Source organism: Hyla sarda, chromosome 1 (assembly GCF_029499605.1).
Source record: "Hyla sarda isolate aHylSar1 chromosome 1, aHylSar1.hap1, whole genome shotgun sequence".
Classification (NCBI taxonomy): domain Eukaryota; kingdom Metazoa; phylum Chordata; class Amphibia; order Anura; family Hylidae; genus Hyla; species Hyla sarda.
In genome coordinates, this window is record NC_079189.1 from 320,206,362 (window position 1) to 320,221,373 (window position 15,012).

The 15,012-nt window shown below is 45.8% G+C and overlaps 2 long non-coding RNA genes across 3 annotated transcripts in view; one reads left to right on the forward strand and one right to left on the reverse strand.

Annotated features, from left to right (window-relative positions):
- The window catches only part of LOC130272904 (uncharacterized), a 38,014-nt gene extending 37,652 nt beyond the window's left edge, over nt 1–362 (forward strand). Inside the window, exon 4 of the long non-coding RNA XR_008843782.1 lies at nt 218–362. This is a non-coding gene — a long non-coding RNA (uncharacterized LOC130272904). The remainder of the gene's footprint in view (nt 1–217) is intronic.
- LOC130272907 (uncharacterized) lies at nt 260–13,845 on the reverse strand. Of its 2 annotated transcripts, none has more exons than XR_008843784.1 (3): nt 13,810–13,845; nt 883–1,051; nt 260–379 (listed from the first exon to the last, which is right to left on the reverse strand). It is a non-coding gene; the product is annotated as an uncharacterized LOC130272907 (long non-coding RNA). The 2 variants fall into 2 exon arrangements; XR_008843783.1 differs by lacking the exon at nt 13,810–13,845 and adding an exon at nt 13,386–13,405.
- Nucleotides 13,846–15,012: the final 1,167 nt, after the last annotated feature.

The following is a 15,012-nucleotide window of genomic DNA, read 5'->3' on the forward strand; positions in this document are numbered from 1 at the left end:
GCCTGGATTGGTCTTACTTCTCCTTTTGTCTAGTCCTACTGTTAAAATATCGACAGTACTTCTCTGTCAAACTGGCTAAAACCGGTGCAACAGATTATAACAGCGGATACTGATCACAACTATATTTTGAATTTTATTGATTATGTAATTTAATATCAAATAGAAATATATTTAATCTAACTCCAATACTAATGTGCTTTATTTTTCAATGTTCTAGTTTATCCTCCAATCTGGAAAGGCTGCCTGGTTACAATGATGTAAAAAGAGTAGAGATGGCTAGATGTTAAAATGCATCCATGTACTACATCAGCAGTACCAATGAATCTTGAAGACTTTACAGGAAATAATGCAGAACAACTAGTAGGATCGGTGGCTGCATCTAAAGAAAGACAGATGGGAGTGGGGATTTATCAAGGGTGGTGTAATTTGTGTGCTGGTAAAGTGTTAATGCACAAAATTTATTAAATGGTACGGGTCATGTATGGTTGCTCCTCTGCGACTAATATGAGACTTTTTAAAGGTGTAGTGCAGCAAAAAATAACATATCCCCTATCCAAAGTATAGGGCATAAGTTATAGATTGCTGAGGGTTCGAGCACTGGGACCCTCCGCAATCTCCAGAACGGTGCCCCGACAGTCTGCCGGAAGGGGCCGTTCCGACGCGACTCAACCAGAGGAACCCTCACTTGAATCCAATTTAACATGTCTGGAGAAACCGAATAATGGCTGTCCAACGACGGTCCCCATCTAACCTGACATGTCCAAAACATAACAAAATGTGAAAAAGTAAAAGGGTCTGAAGACTTTCTGAATGCATTGTAAATCCTAAATAGAACCCTAGTACTGGCCATTTTTAGAGTGCTTTTATATGGCTGACCCATACCTGTAATTGTCACTCACAAATGGTTCCCAGTTCTTCGTCTGCACTGCTAAAACTGAATGGCTGCGGAAAGCACATGGTGTTCGGCAAAGTCGTTGAAGGCTACGAAGTTGTAACCAGAGTGCTCTGGACTTCAAACTGGACCGAAGTTTCACTTTCCAACAAGTATACCCTAAGCACAAAGTCGAGACAACACAAGAGTGGCTTAGGTACAATTCTGTGAATTTTCTTGAGTGACTCTTGTGAAAAAAGTAAAAGGGTCTGAAGACTTTCCGAATGCATTGTAAATCCTAAATAGAACCCTAGTGCTGGACAGTTTTAGAGTGCTTTTATATGGCTGACTAGTGTTGAGTGGCATAGGCCATATTCGAATTTGCGATATTTTGAGAATATTCGTCATAAATTAGCTAAATTCGCATATTTGTAAAATGTGCATATGCGAAAATTTACATATACGAAAATTAGCATAAACAAAAATTCGCATATACAAAAATTAGCATATGCAAACATTTGCATAAGCGAAACTTCGCATATGCGGAAATTAGCATATGCAAATTTTCACATATGCGAAAATTCGTACGCCAGTCTCACACAGTAGTATTAGAGCCTTCTTTACACCACACAAGCTGGAAGCAGAGAGGGATGATCAGTGTGATGTGTACTGTGGAATAAAAAAAAAAAAAACAATATTCGCATTGCGAATATTCGCGAGCAACACTATGGCTGACCCATACCTGTAACTGTCACTCTTTTAGGGACCGTTTACAAGGATCAATAATCCTCCAGGTAGTTGCGCATAAATAGTCATTGGGTGTTTGTGTTTCCCTTCACTTTTATCATTGTTGGCTGCACATACTGGGTAATTAAAAAAAAAAAAGTGCTAAATTAATGCCTTAGCATTCATAACCAACAAAACATAACAGGCCAGTTGCGATGTTAAGTTTGTAATGCCAGAATCAGGGATGTATATGTAAACTGGAATGTATGATGAAGCTTGTAGTATTACATAGCAGGAGTGGTGCAACCCTTTATCTTGATATATAATCCCACAAATACTACTACTAATAAGCTATAATCCGTACACAAGGCCCCAGGGAAATAGTACCTCGAAAGCTAGAGTTTATAGAAAACTACTTGTTTTTTTTTATTCTAGTGCAGTACAGAGAAATTACATTTGGTATAGTCCAGGTTTGAGATACATTACTTGAGATTAGCTGGAGAAGCAATTTGTAATGTGCCACTGTTACAGTCCAGAAGTCATTTGAAGATAAGGATATTTTTTACACTTACCATAAAATCTTTTTCTTGGAAGATCCATTGGGGGACACAGGAACCGTGGGTATATCTTGCTTCCACTAGGAGGCTGACACTAGGCAAACAAAAAAAGAAGTTGGCTCCTCCCAGCAGTGTATAACCCACCTACTGACTCAGAGACACTCAGTTTTAGTCCCAAAGCAATAGGAGGAACCAAAAATTTTTTACAGAGTCCGGAGGGAGCCCAGTCAAAAACAAGTGAACCAACAGACTGACAGGCGACCGACCCTCAGGTAACAAACTAAAAACCAACGGGGTGGGAGCTGTGTCCCCCAATGGATCTTCTGAGAAAAAGATTTTACGGTAAGTGTAAAAAATCTTCTTTTCTCGTTCAGCTCCATTGGGGGACACAGGAACCGTGGGACGTACCAAAGCAGTCCCCGGGGCGGGAAAATTAAATCAACTCAGAATCAAGCGGAGGGCAAAGCCACCGCTGCCTGCAAAACCATACGCCCCAAACTGGTGTTAGCGAATGCAGAAGTGTGCACTTGGTAGAATTTGGTGAACATGCACACTGAAGACCAAGTGGCCGCCTTACACACCTGTAGAGCGGAAGCCCTGTTAAAGACCACCCAAGAAGCCCCCACCTATCGAGTGGAGTGAGCCGTAACCCGGAAAGGGGGATTCTTCCCCTTAGAACGATACGCCTCAGAAATGGAGAAGGTCGCCTTAGAAGCCGGCAAACCCTTGCATCGGCCCTCCGGAAGGACGAACAGCAAATCTGACCATCGGAAGGAAGAGGTGGCCGAAAGGTAAGCCCGTAAAGCCCTGACCACATCGAGGATGTGGAGAGAACACTCCTTAGGATGAGACGGAGCAGGGCAGAAGGAGGGAAGAACAATATCCTCGTTCAGATGAAAGGAGGAAACTACCTTCGGTTGAAAAGAAGGTACCGGTCGGAGCACAGCCTTGTCATGATGAAGAATCAGGAAGGGGGGTTGACAGGAGAGAGCTGCCAATTCTGACACCCGCCGGATGGAGGTTACGGCAACCAGGAAGGACACCTTCCAAGAAAGGAAACGAAGGGAGATGTCCCGGATAGGCTCGAAAGGAGCAGACTGCAAAGTGCTTAGGACCAAATTCAAGTCCCCAGGGGAAGTAGGAGACCTGTAAGGAGGAATGTCATGAGCTACCCCCTGAAGGAATGTGCGAACAGAAGAATTAGAAGCCAAAGGCTGCTGAAAAAGAATAGACAGCACCGACACTTGACCCTTGAGAGAACTAAGAGCCAGACGCGTTTCAATGCCCGACTGCAAAAACGCCAGGAGATTTGCCAGAGAAAAAGGAACCGGAGAAAGAGAGCGGGCCTCACACCACCGAAAATAAGCCAGCCAAGTCCTGTGATAAATTCTAGTCGAGAACTGCTTACGCGCCCTGAGCATGGTGCGAATAACCCCGGGGGAAACCCACGGGCCTTCAACACCGCGGTTTCCACAAGCTGAAAGTGACCCTCCAGAACGGCAAACCGCAGAAACCGCTGATGAGGAGGAAAAATCGGGATGTGGAGATAAGCATCCCGAATGTCCACTGAAGACAGGAATTCGCCCTGATCCATGGATGCGACAATCGTTCGCAGTGACTCCATCCGGAAGTTGCGAAGTTGAAGGTGCCGATTGAGGAGCTTCAGGTCCAAAATCGAACGGACCGTTCCCTCTTTCTTGGGAACAACGAATAGGTTTGAATAAAAACCCGGAAACGATCCTGAGAAGGAACAGGCACAATGACACCTTGCTCCAGCAGAGTGCGAATGGAAGAGCGAAAACCTGCCGCCAGGGCAGGCGAACGAGGAGGCCGGGACCGAAAAAAAACGATCCCGGGGAAGAAAACCGAACTCGATCAGTTAACCGTTGGAAACAACATCCCAAACCCAGGAATCCTGGACGTGTGCCAACCAGACGTCCCGAAAGAGAGATAAGCGACCGCCCACACGAGAGAGAGCCCCGGGTGGGGGCGCCCCTTCAGGTCGAGGTAGGCTTGCGAGTTCCCGACTTTGCGGGAAAACGGGTGGAACGGCCATCCTGCTTCCAGGAGGGGCGAGGTCTGAAGGACAGGGCCTTCTTAGTTTGTGAGGAATCCGACCTGTCCTGGCGCCCTGAGCCCAGGGAGCCAAAGGACCGAAAGGGAGCCGTCTTGCAACGAGCATCAGAGCGGCGTGCTTTATTCTGGGGAAGCAAAGAACTCGTACCGCCCGTAGCGTCAGATATGATGTCGTCCAGCCTTTTGCCAAAAAGACGGCTGCCAGTAAAGGCCATTTCCGTCAGAGATTTTTTGGAAACCGCATCAGCATTCCAAGCTTTAAGCCACATAGAGCGGCGAATGGCGACTAGATAGCCGGACGCAAAGGCCGCACAGCGTGCTGATGCCAAGGAAGCTTGACACAAATAGTCACCCGCCTTAGAGATCTGGAGAGCAATATCCGCCAGATCATCACGAGGGGCCCCGGACATCACCCCTTGGTGGAGCTGAGAGGCCCAAACCGATAAAGCCTTTGAAACCCAGGTCGATGCAAAAGCCGCAAGCAGGGAGGACCCAACTGCCTCGAAGGCGTCCTTTGCCAGATTTTCAACCCGCTTGTCCACGGGATCCTTGAAGGAAGCGGCATCCACCAGCGGTAAGGTGGTGGATGTACAAAACGGGAGACTGGGGGGTTCACCGACGGCGGAACGGTCAATTTTGAGACAAGATCTTGGGAAAACGGACACATAGTCTTCAACCGTTTAGTGCCTTGGAAGCGCTTCTCTGGAAGCTTCCAGGTGGTCTCAAGAAGATCATCAAACTCCTTATGAGGATGGAAGACCTTGGGAGAGCGATGATTACTTGTAAAGGAAACTCCAGGAGCAGGGTCCGGAGTTCCAGGGTCCTGTAGATGAAAGGTGTCCCTGACGGCTGACACCAAGCTGTCCATCAAGTCTGACATGGATGACAGCTCCTCAGAATCCGAATGTGGATCTGAGTCCGCCAGTTCTCCCGGAGACCGGGAACGGGCAGTGGAAGCACCGGATCTAGGTGACACGGATTGACAAGGAGAATGACCAGGCGACCAAGGACGCCGCCTGGAAGGAGGGGACCTGGAGCGCGAGCGGCGGAAAGACCTGTGCTCAGGAGAGAAGTCTGAATAAATGACCCTGGGACGTCTATGAGAGTGTCGACGGTCCGAAGACGCCGAACTTGTCTCCCTAGGAGTAAGGAAGACTGCTTTAAGGCTGTAGCCACCTCCCTGGAAACCTGCGCCAAATCAGAAATCATCTGGGAGCCGGGTCAGAGGTCACACGCTCTGGGGGGCTATCCTCGGTGGGGGGATTAGGGAGGGAGGGAGAGCAGGCAGAACAGATGGGTTCAGCCGAACCCCCCGGAATTTTAAATTTACACCCCGTGCAAGCATAGTAAGTGACCGAAGCGGAGACCGCCTGTCTGTGAAAGAGCTGAAGAAATGGAAAGAGCTCACCCATGTTCCTGTGCCTTGAGGTCCCTGTAGTCTTGCTAGGAGCGCAGGGAGCTTGCAACACCAGGTCCTGGCTGCTGCAGCAGTCGTAGAACGGAGAAGAGACCCACAGGAGCAGAGTGCAGCAGCAGCTTGGGGCAGTGGAGCAGAGTGCAGCAGCAGCTTGAGGGGGGCAGTGAAGCAGGGTGCAGCAGCAGCTTGCCAGGCTCCGGAGCTGTGGCGCGTCACGTGATCCCCAGTAACAAGGGGAGGAGACAGAGGACCCCTGCAACAAGCGCAAGCACGGGAGAGGCTGAACAAGCCCGCCGTGCGCGCGCTGTGCGGGAATTGGGAAAAGCCGTCAGCGGTCCCCAGAGCCATGGAGATGGCTGTCGGCAAGGTCCAAAAGTATGCTGCAGCAGCGCGCGCATACTTAGAACGGGTCAGCTGTCACCACAGCAGCAGGACCCAAAAAGGTGCTCCCTCCACATAAGTATTGAATAAAGATGAGGCTGTACCCTTTCCCCAGATTAACCCTTGAGACCATTCTTGAATAAAGATTAGGCCAACTGAACCCCCTCCCAGATTAACCCCTGATAGAATGGGGGGGGGCAGGTACATACTGACCTAAGCAAGAGGTATGCTTACATCTCTAGGAGTAAAGGAAAGGTGCTCCCTCTTCAACCAGTCTGGGCCAACTGCATCATACCAGGCTTCAATAAGCGGGGCGAGCAGAGGCAATAGGTGACCCCGACCCAAGGTACAACCTGGTGCTGGTCGGTGGCGAGGAAGGGTTAACGGACCATACTCTATGGACTGTGCCCTTCAGTAGCATGTGGGGGGATCAGGCAGCGCCATGCTCCTGTCACCCCAACCTAGAAAAAATGAAAAAGGAAAGAAAATTCTAAACTCTAAAAACTAGAAAATAATAAAAATAGCTAAAGCTAAAACTGAGTGTTTCTGAGTCAGTAGGTGGGGTATACACTGCTGGGAGGAGCCGACTTCTTTTTTTGTTATGCCTTGTGTCAGCCTCCTAGTGGCAGCAAGATATACCCACAGTTCCTGTGTCCCCCAATGGAGCTAAAGGAGAAATAAGATTTGGTTTTATGAGACAGTCACCTCGGCCCTTGACAAAGCCGGCTAAGTCCAGTGAAACGTCAAGGAGGTACAGCTGTGAGCTTTTAGCAAGCAAAGGGAGCGATCTTCAAAATAATGGGCACTGTTCCATTATATGAAGTCAGTTTGACTAAGGCAATCTCATACAGCTTTCATCTCCACTGCAATAAATGAATGACAAGTGTCATATTTATACAAGGATTGCATCCCATTGTAATTGTAATTTTAAAGATTACTACACTGTATATCGTAGAACACAGGGGAATATTTTAATGGAGATATAATAAAGATGTAAATACTTTTTTTTTTTTTTTTTTTTTTAAAGGTGGATTTCCCTAGTAAAAGGGATTTAGTCCCGGAGGAGCTAAATCCTCAAAGGGTTTTGTGATTATAATTATTTACTTGGGAATTCCTTTGGGATTCTTTTGTTTTTGATAGACTACATTTGGCAGATCTTCCTCTGTTTGTGGCATAAGAGACTCCTTTAACATGTACAAGTAGGAGGAGCCAGTGACAGTATCCTCAGCAAATAAGAAGGGACTGCTGACATTGCTGGAGTCCCTCATGGGCCTATTGACCTTGTCACTGAGATAAAAGATCATCTCATTGCTGAACACCAGCCTGTTAGCCAGAAGCAGCAATTCACCAATGTTGCGCAAGTCTCCACGATCACGAGATATCACACCCTGGAGCTTCTTTCTTTTGGGTTACATGAAAAATTCAGTGTATCTTCTCCCCAGTCACAGGATCTGAAAAACCTGCGACAACACTTCACAGAAACGGTGGAGACCATATCTGAGGGCATGCTGGCCCATGTCTGTACAGAACTGGACTACTGTCTAGACATCTGCTGTGTCCACAGTGGAAATTACTTTGAACATCTGCACGGTGTATAGAAAAAACATGGCTAGATAGTGTGTCTATTAATGTTAATATACTTGTGTTATCTTTTCTTGGTTATGTGTTTGAGGCTATTCTTTTGTATACTTTATGAATCACCAAGTCCATTTCACCAATGTTAACCTCTTAAAAGGAGAACTACGGTGGAATTATTATTATTATTTTTTTTAAATCAACTGGTGCCAGAAAGTTACACAGATTTTTAAATTACTTCCACTTAAAAATCTTAACCCTTCCAGTACTTAGCTGCTGTATACTACAGATATACTACAGATAAATTTGTGAAATTATTTTCTGTCTGACCACAGTGCTCCCTGCTGACACCTCTGTCTGTGTCAGGAACTGTTCAGAGCAGGAGAGGTTTTCTATGGGGATTTGCTCCTGCTCTGGACAGTTCCTGACATGAACTGAGGTGCCAGCAGAGAGCACTCTTGTCAGACTGAAAAGAAAAACATAATTTTCTCTGTAGTATACAGCAGCTGATAAGTACTGGAAGGCTTCAGATTTTGAAATAGAAGACATTTACAGATATGTTTAACTTTCTGGCACCAGTTGATTTGAAAACATTTGTTTTCCACTTGTTTCCACCTGATTTCCCCTTCAAGGACCAGGCCAATTTTCATCTTTGTGTTTTCGTTTTTTCCTTCTCTCCTTTTAAAATCCATAACTCTAATTTTTTTCACCTACAGACCCATATGAGGACTTGCTTTTTGTATGACCAATTGTTCTTTGTAATGACACCTTTCATTTACCATAAAATGTACCACAAAACAAAAAAATGATTATTTGTGACAAAAATGTATAAGAAAACTGCAACTTTTGGGGGTTTGATATTTACGCAGTGCACTTTATGGTGAAAATTATCATTTATTGTGTAGCATAATTGAAAATCTATGGATAGACCTTAAAAGAGCAGTGCGTGACAGACAGCCCAGAAATCTCAAAGAACTGGAAGACTTTTGTAAGGAAGAATGGGCAAATATACCTAAAACAAGAATTGAAAGACTCTTGGTTGGCGTGGCCCTAGGCAAAATCAAAAGAGGGGCCCCAAAAGTCGTAATAGTGAACTAACCAGATTTTCACATTTTTGGTCACTTCAAATACCATAAAAATATCTAAAAAGCTATTGAAAAGTCCCATGAAAACAAAAATGGTACCAATAAAAACTACAAATCACAGCGCAAAAAATTACCCTCACATCCCCATATACAGAAAGATAACAGAGTTATAGGGATCAGAATAGTACAATTTTAATTTTTTGTATAGTTCCCCTACATTAGGTTGGCAGTATAGTTCCCCACATTAGGTGCAGTATAATTCCCCCACATTAGGTGCAGTATAGTTCCTCCACATTAAGTTGGCAGTATAGTTCCCCCCACATTAGGTGAAGAATAGTTCCCCCACATTAGGTTGGCAGTATAGTTCCCCCACATTAGGTGCAGTATAGTTCCCCCACATTAGGTTGGCAGTATAGTTCCCCCACATTAGGTGCAGTATAGTTCCCCACAATAGGTTGGCAGTATAGTTCCCCCACATTAGGTGCAGTATAGTTCCCCACAATAGGTGCAGTATAGTTCCCCCACATTAGGTGCAGTATAGTTCCCCACATTAGGTGCAGTATAGTTCCCCCCGCATTAGGTGCAGTATAGTTCCCCCCGCATTAGGTGCAGTATAGTTCCCCCACATTAGGTTGGCAGTATAGTTCCCCCACATTAGGTGCAGTATAATTCCCCCACATTAGGTGCAGTATAGCTCCCCCACATTAGGTGCAGTATAGTTCCCCCACATTAGGTGCAGTATAGCTCCCCCACATTAGGTGCAGTATAGTTCCCCCACATTAGGTTGGCAGTGTAGTCCCCCACATTAGGTTGTAGCTCCCCCACATTAGGTTGGCAGTGTAGTCCCCCACATTAGGTGGTAGCTCCCCCACATTAGGTTGGCAATATAGTTACCCCCCATTAGGTCCCCCCTCTCCCCCTGATTTTTCATATTTCCTTACCTGGCCACGCTCGGCAGGCTCAGGTAATGCGGGGGGTCTTGTGGGCTGTGTGGATAATATGATGAGTGTCGCCTCCTGCGGCTCCTCTGCACGGTGACAGGGACGTCACTTATTATTTCCTGCAGCCGCGGCCGGACTGCTAAACTTAAGCAGCCGGCACTGCAGGAAATTATAAGTGATGTCCCTGACGCCGCGCAGAGGAGCCGCAGGAGGCGACACTTGTCATATTATCCATACAGCCCACAAGACCCCCCGCATTACCTAAGCCTGCCGAGCACCCTTCTTCATCTCCCCCAGACCCCTCTGCACCCTTCTTCCCCTCCCCCAGACCCCTCTGCACCCTTCTTCCCCTCCCCCAGACCCCTCTGCACCCTTCTTCATCTCCCCCAGACGGCTCTGCATCCTCCTTCCCCTCCCCCAGACCCCTCTGCACTATTCTTCCCCTCCCCCAGACCCCTCTTCACCCTTCTTCATCTCCCCCAGACCCCTCTGCACCCTTCCTTATCTCCCCCAGAGCCCTCTGCACCCTTCCTTATCTTCCCCAGAGCCCTCTGCACCCTTCCTAATCTCCCCCAGAGCCCTCTGCACCCTTCTTAGCCTCCCCCAGACCCCTCTGCACCCTTCTTCCCCTCCCCCTGACTCCTCTGCAACCTTCCCCTCCCTCCCTCAGTCATCCTTCATTTAACTTTTGTGCCCCTTCTGCCCTCTTCCCCCATCATTCTTCTTCTTTTACCTTTTGTGCCTCTTCTCCTCCCTCCCCCCAGACACCACGTCTCTGCCCTCTCACCTTATGCTGGAGGCAGGCTGCAGCACGCAGAGCTCCACGTTCTTCCTCCTGCTGAGAGCGGAGAAGCCGGGGCAGGGACGCGTCGTGTGACGTCAGTGGCGTGCCTGCGCACGGACGTCCTCTGCCCTTAAAGTTGCCGTGACCCTGCCCTGGCTCACTTTAGTAAATGCCTGGGCCGGAGGAGCGGCCAGCTGCGAGGCCCCTTTAGCGCGATCTGAAAAGGGGGCCTTGCGCGGGGGACCAGGGGCCACCGGGGTAGATGAGTGGCCCGGCGCACCCGATCACGGCCGTCTTTGAACTGTGTGCGTGCATGCGCATGCAGTTCAAACAGGTTCTGCATATAGCCAGCAGTGCGTGACCGGCAACGGATGTTCCCTGGGTTAAATGGACCCAGGGAGCATTTAATTCGATACGCCCCTGCGCAGGTCACTGTTTTAAAGTTGCAGTGGCCGGGCTGCAGCGGGCTACTGATCCACTACTGAGCAGCCGGCAGGGGGCCCCCCTCCGGGATGGGGGCCCTAGGCAGTTTCCCAGTTTTCCCCACCCTAACACCGGCCCTGAAGGGGGCAGTACAAAATATTAACTCTGCAGGGTGCCCAAACTTTTGCAGATGCCATTTTTTTGTTTTCGGTTATTTTGAAAGTGTAAATGATGGAAATAAAATCTAACTTTTGTTGACATATTATAAAAATGTCTAATCTGTAATTTGATGCCTTTTGGAGATTTTTCCATCTTTCCTTGGCTTCTTTATGCACATTAATACAAATTTTTACCTGGGGTGCCCAAACTTTTGATCCCCACTGTATGAGGGCTCATTTTTTGCACTGTGATCGTTTTGGGTCATAAACATTATATTTTAATAGTTTGGCGATACCAAACTATGTTAAATAAATATATATATATATATATATATATGTGTGTGTGTGTGTGTGTGTGTGTGTGTGTGTGTGTGTGTGTGTGTGTGTGTGTGTGTTTTTTTTTTTTTTTTTTTTTAATGGGAAAATAAGGGGCATTTGATTTTTTTATTACAATTTTTAAGTCCCCTAAGGAGACTATTATATGCAATCATTAGATTGCATTCTTTGTATAATGCTATGCCTATGGCAAAGCAATATACAGTGTGATTGGTGATCCACTGATATAGCATGGCTAAGCCAGGATACATCAGTGGATCAGCGATAGGTGGCAGGTAAGGAGACCTCCTCCGCCATTTTAGCTCTGGTACCTTAAGTACCAGGACAAAAGGGCGTACCTGTATGCCCTGTGTCCTTAAAGGGGTACTCTGGTGGAAAACCATTTTTTTTTTTTTTTTTTATCAACTGGTGCCAGAAAGTTAAACAGATTTGTAAATTACTTCTATTAAAAAAAATCTTAATCCTTCCAGTACTTATTAGCTGCTGAATACTACAGAGGAAATTATTTTCTTTTTGGAACACAGAGATCTCTGCTGACATCACGGGCACAGTGCTCTTTGCTGACATCTCTGTCCATTTTAAGAACTGTCCAGAGTAGGAGAAAATCCCCATAGCAAACATATGCTGCTCTGGACAGTTCCTAAAATGGACATAGGTGTCAGCAGAGAACACTGTACTCGTGATGTCAGCAGAGAGCACTGTGTTCCAAAAAGAAAATAATTCCCTCTGTAGTATTCAGCAGCTAATAAGTACTGGAAGGATTAAGATTTTTTAATAGACGTAATCTACAAATCTGTTTAACTTTCTGGCACCAGTTGATAAAAAAAAAAAAAAAAAAAAGTTTTCCACCGGAGTACCCCTTTAAGTGGTTCAAGGGGCAATTTTGTTTGTCTGAATGATATGTGAATGCTGAGAATTGAGCCTTTTGAGCAATGTCTGGCACTCTTATGTTTAGAGCTGGCACGTCTGGATACTTGTATGGAGGCTCAAATTGGGCACTGTATAACATATTAATTGAGAACTTTAAATCAGTTTATTATTTATACGTTTATACGTTTGATAAACCTTTTAATATGCTTAGTACTATGGGAGTATGAAATTACTAAATTCTATTAAGCTGTATTAAGAACTGACTGTGCTCTAAGTTTTGTTTTGTCCCATTCATGGAATACCAAAATACTATGGCCATACAACAGTGCCACCTTCTGACTTTTAAAAAGAAAGGTCAATAGTATTAACTTTTCTACTAGAGATTTCAGTCTTTTAACAATACAAATGAAAGCATGAAAAGGGACAAATCCCTGCTCTTGGGATAATGGTGGTCCCAGCAATTGGATGTCCATTAATCATCTTGTTATACCATATCCTGTGGATAGAGGATTATGTAATATTAGACAGGAATACCCCTTTAAATGTTAAGGCAGCTTTACAGTTTTTACCTGCACAGTGATGCTCCTGGCTACTACTTGTGCAGGAAACTATAACATATCCCTTTAATAAGTTCCTGCAGTTTCCTGCACTGCAAGTGGCCTGGAGCGCCATAGTGCAGGGTTACTGTTAGAAGGTCCTTAAAGGGGTACTCTGATGGGGGGAAAAATCAACTGGTGTCAAAAAGTTAGACAGATTTTTAAATTACTTATATTTAAAAATGTTAATCCTTCCAGTACTTATCAGCTGCTGTATGCTACAGAGGACGTTTTATATTTATTTTCTGTCTGACCACAGTGCTCTCTGCTGCCATCTCTGTACATGTCAGAAACTGTCCAGAGCAAGAACAAATCCCCATAGCAAACTTCTCTTGCTCTGGACAGTTCCTGAACTGTACTAAATCCAATGAATTCCAAACAATCCAACAGATCTATGTGTTTTGGGTGCACATGCCTGCTATATCTCTTTATTGCAAACTGCACCACATCTGGCATAATACATGAATAAAGTACGCAAAGGTGCAAATTCACATCTGAGGGCTTAGTATTAATAAGCATAATTCCAACTTTAGTACAATTTTGCTCTGAATTAATTTAACAATAAAATAGGAGGGAGATTTATCAAAACCTGTCCTGAGGAAAAGTTGCTGAGTTGCCCATAGCAACCAATCAGCTCGCTTCTTTCATTTTTGAAAAGGCCTCTGAAAACTGAAAGAAGCGATCCGATTGGTTGCTATGGACAACTCAGCAACTTTTCCTCTGGACAGGTTTTGATAAATCTCCCCTATATGTTTACTGTGACTAGAATGCTGTTTTTGATAGTAAATTATGAATATGCATAACCTTGTAAGTCCATTTCTTAGCATAAGTATTGATGTCAACATTTGCTGGTATTACAGGTTAGGTTATAAGAGAGAATAGTGACATTACACAATTGCAACAAGAAGTACATGTAGTAAATGAAGGTAAGGTCACATAACATATCCTTTGTGTTGTCAAGTCCTCTGTCATGCTGAGTGCAGTCTGTTTGCTTAAGATGTCAGACAAAATACCTTGTTCTGCTGCTTCTGACTTGCACCTGCTTTCACACTACAAGGGTCACTGTGAAAGTGGAAAGAGTCAGGTGTCCAGTTACAACAGTTCAAGTGTATATGAAGAATCATTAACAAAAAGAATCACTGCCTACTAGGCATAACTAACATATAGTATTTGTGTAGAAAAACAATCTATATGCATAATGTAGCATAAACATTTTTTGTGCGTGTTGTTTTCTTTGGATAAGCTATTGTGATGTATGTGCCTATGTGTTTTGACATACTTTACACCTTTTTAAAGTATTTCTTTAGGCATATTTCACAGTGACAATATGTAAATATTTATGCTTGTGAAAACACCTGAGTGGTCACTGAATATTAGCTTGAATCTGCCCTTTGCTTTCTACAATTTTAACCCATCAAAGAGGCAGCATATTGACCTTCCAAAGACAGTCTTTATTTGCCTTACTATGGGGGAATTTATGATTGTCTGTGTAAATTACCGTATTTTCGCCGTATAAAACGCACTTTTTCTTCCCCAAAACTGGGGGGGAAAAGTTGGTGCGTCTTATATGCCGAATACACACCTATTGCGGCGGTCCCTGCGGCCATCAATGGCCGGGACCCGCGGCTAATACAGGACATCACCGATTGCGGTGATGCCCTGTATTAACCCTTCAGACGCTGACCTTCAAAGCTGACCGCTGCGTCTAAAGCGAAAGTGACACTAACCCGGCTGCTCAGTCGGGCTGTTCGGGACCGCCACGGTGAAATCGCGGCGTCCTGAACAGCTTACAGGACACCGGGAGGAACCTTACCTGCCTCCTCGGTGTCTGCTCCGTGCCGGGATCCCCTGCATGGCAGCGCTCGCCTTCGACGTCATCACGTCATCACGCACGCCATCCCGTCATCCAATAGGAGCGGCGTACGTAGCGACGTGATGACGGAGAGCGTGGATCCTGGGGAAGAAGACGTCCGGAGCGTCAGGGACACGTCGGGGACACCCCGAGGAACGCGGCAACAGCGATGGAGTGACATCCAGGGCAGCGGTGACGGGTCCGGAGCGGCGGGGACACATGAGTATTACCTCCTATCCAGTGGTCTTCAACCTGGGGACCTCCAGATGTTGCAAAACTACAACTCCCAGCATGCCCTGACAGCCAACGGCTGGGAGTTGTAGTTTTGCAACATCTGGAGGTCCGCAGGTTGAAGATCACTGTT